At 43.7% G+C, this 3,176-nt stretch overlaps 1 pseudogene; it reads right to left on the bottom strand.

The window, feature by feature from the left end:
• Positions 1 to 605: 605 nt before the first annotated feature.
• On the bottom strand, positions 606 to 2,585 carry LOC119054736 (60 kDa heat shock protein, mitochondrial-like; annotated as a pseudogene).
• Between the last annotated feature and the right edge of the window lie 591 nt (positions 2,586 to 3,176).

Raw genomic sequence — 3,176 nt, forward strand, 5'->3', positions numbered from 1 at the left:
GTATTGACAGCCCTTGACATGCTGTAGCGGTGCCATTGCTGAGAAATTGATCTGTGGTGAGCACGTGGAAGGAGATGCACTGGTTTGTGCAGCATCTCTGCCTTCACAGTGCTCACTGTGTTTGTGATTATCTCGGGCTTTTTTTGGTTTTTAACTTCAGACAAATTTTTGTGACATGAAGCTCACCTCATTGGGTATTTCTCTACTTTGTACAACTATCTTACTCTCCACAGAAAGGCTGCTTCACTTCTTGTCAGGTGGTGGCAAACACTAAAACCCTGATGCTAAGAGAATACTAGTAAAAATGCCTCAGTGATTTAAGTTGAAAGCAGTGCCTTGGTACATGGCTCTTGCACTTAGTTTTCAGGGATTTACAAATGTGTTTTATTCAAAGAAACAAAGCAGATTATCTGTAGGCAGATACAGCGGCAGCAGAAAACCCTTGTATGTTGTCAGCTGGAACCAGTAACCATGGTTACAGTGGTTTCCTTAAACATCAGCCGGCCTTTTCTTCCGTGATTCCCTTCAACTGACTTCTCCCAAGGTCTAGGTGAGGAGCACTGCCTTGAACTTCCTCCCACAGTTCTCATTAACAGTGGTAAACCCTATTCCAGGGTTAGAGCACCTCCCACACCATCTCCCATTCCACCCATCCCCCCACCCCAGGGTCTTGCTCTTCTTTCGAAATTTCTGTGACAACAGCTTTTGCTGTTGTCAACAGAGAGGCCACTCCAGCAGCATCCAATAAAGCAGCTCTTACAACCTTTGCTGGCTCAGTGACTCCTTTTCCCACCGTATTTACAAAATCTCCAAGTATGGAGTCGTAACCAACTTCTGAGGAACTTTGCATGATTTTTTCAAATATCAGCGATCCCTCAACACCTGCATTCTTAGCACTGGTCATTGTGGAATTGAGTGCTTTTTAAATAATTTCTATACCAATTTTTTAAATCTTAATTAGCTGGAGTTTACGAGTCCAAGGCTGGAATGCACCAAAGCAGGGAACAGTCCCCTCCCAGAACCATGCCTTCCTCAACAGCAGCTCCTGTAGCATCAAGGGCGTCTGTTACTCCTTCTTTTCATTCATGTGTCCCCCCAACCTTCAGCACAGCTGCTCACTCCATCTGAGAGTTTTGCTAGACGTTCATTTCGTTTTTCCTTTTCATATGCAGTCGTTGTGTTATCTAACTGCTTAATGATTTCCTGAATATGTTTTTCAATTTGAGTCTTGTCGTCTTTTCCTTTCAAGAGCATGGCATCATCTTTGGTCACAATGATCTCTCCAACTTGTCCTAAGTCACACTGTTGAACATCTTCAAGATTTAGAGCACAGGTGGCAAACACAAGGACCGGGGGCCGAATCCAGCCCTCCACCTTGTTTTATTTGGTCCAGCACCTTGTTTCTACCTGGCGGCAGCACTGAACTCTCCCTTAACTGTTAAGGGGTAGTGACATTTATACAGTCCTAAAATTACATTTGGCCCTTTGAAGGCAACCATGAGGCTGATGTGACCCCCAGCAAAAATAAGTTTGACATCCCCTGCTTTAGAGTCAGTCTTTCTTCTCCAAATACTCCACCACCAGTAGCAACAACCATGTCTTTAAGCTGGTTCTTTCTATTGCCACCCACACCTGGAGCTTTGACTGCTACAACCTGAAGACCAGCCATTAGCCTATTCAAAACAAGTGGACTTAGAGCTTCTGCATCAACATCTTCAGCAATTATGACCAAGGGCTTACAGTGAGAATGGCGATTTCAAGAGCAGGTACATTGGACTGAACACCAGAAATTTTCTTTTTACCCAATAGAACATAGGTATTTGGGAATTTACATTTCTGACCTTTTGCTATATTAATAAAGCATGGAGAAATACAACCTTGGTCAAACTTCCTGCTTTCAATAATTTCTAACTCATCATTCAGTGTTTTCCCATCCCTTAATGTGATGGCGCCCTTTCTTCCAACCTTTTTCATCACATTGGAGATGACGTTGCTAGTTTCTTTGTCTCCACTTGCAGAAATTTCAGCAATCTGGGCTGTTTCTTCGGGGGTTGTCACAGGTTTAGATTGCTTCTTAAAGTCAGAAATTACAGCATCAGCAGCTAATGGTACGCCTTTCCCGATTTCCACCGCATCAGCCCCTTTGCTAATCTTCTCGAAGCCTCACTTGGCAATAGTGCAGGCCAGGCCAGCACAGGAGCAGTGGTGGTGCCATGGCCAGCCTCTTCATGTGTATTACTGGCAACATCTTGAACAAGTTTAGTTTTATATTTATTTATTTATATTTAGTTTTATATTTATTTACCCAATAGTTTTATATTTATCTTTTAAGTTGATGGACTTTGCAATAGTCACTCCATCTTTTGTTACTTTGGGATTCCACCAGCTCTGATCAATAATCCCTGTTCTGCCCTTTGGCCCAATAGCAACAGCTATGGCATCAGCTGAAAGGTCTATGCCTTGAAGCATAAAGGCTCAGGCATCTGCACAAATCTTACATCTTTGGCATAAGCCTGAGTTGTATGGGGAGCTAGTGCCTTGGACACTGGCCTAATCTGTGTAAGGACTTTGTGTAATCGAAACATTTCTGCAGAGCAATGGCAATGTGTGTGATTGGTGAGGCAGGCCATTGGTGGCGAGAGAGAGACAGGGTGTAATTATCTTGTTTGTGTCTTTATTTTCATGGTTGTTGTTTGTTCTTCACTAGAATGAAAATCGCCTCATCCAAGACCTTGTCCGTCTTGTTCACTCATGTTTCCCCAGCCCCTACAACAGTGATTAGCATTGAGTAGCTATTCAGATGGGTTGGAGGGTGGAATGACTGAAAAGACTTGTTATTAGGTGTGATAATCAAAATAGTTAATAATGTGGCCCAGACACCAACAACAGAAAGATCCCCATCTGTGGGCCTGAGTTCCCCCCTTTACCAGGTAGTAACACTTTTGTTTGTGAAACTAATCTCTGTTCAGCCTCTCAAGGGCTTAGCCAAGAAGAATGGCTCCTACCTCCCTAGAATCGTTCTTTTGTTTCCTGTGTTCTGTCTTCTGTCAGAATGACTCCATCTGCTTTGTATCTCCCAGAAACGTAGCACAATCTGCAGCCCACTGGGACCCCAGGTGATTAAACCCAGGTGCTTCCTCCCCCATCGGGAACTGGAAACCCACCCAAACAGTACA

This window comes from Artibeus jamaicensis, unplaced genomic scaffold (genome assembly GCF_021234435.1).
Source record: "Artibeus jamaicensis isolate MK-2021 breed Jamaican fruit bat unplaced genomic scaffold, CSHL_Jam_final scaffold_1964, whole genome shotgun sequence".
Taxonomy (NCBI): domain Eukaryota; kingdom Metazoa; phylum Chordata; class Mammalia; order Chiroptera; family Phyllostomidae; genus Artibeus; species Artibeus jamaicensis.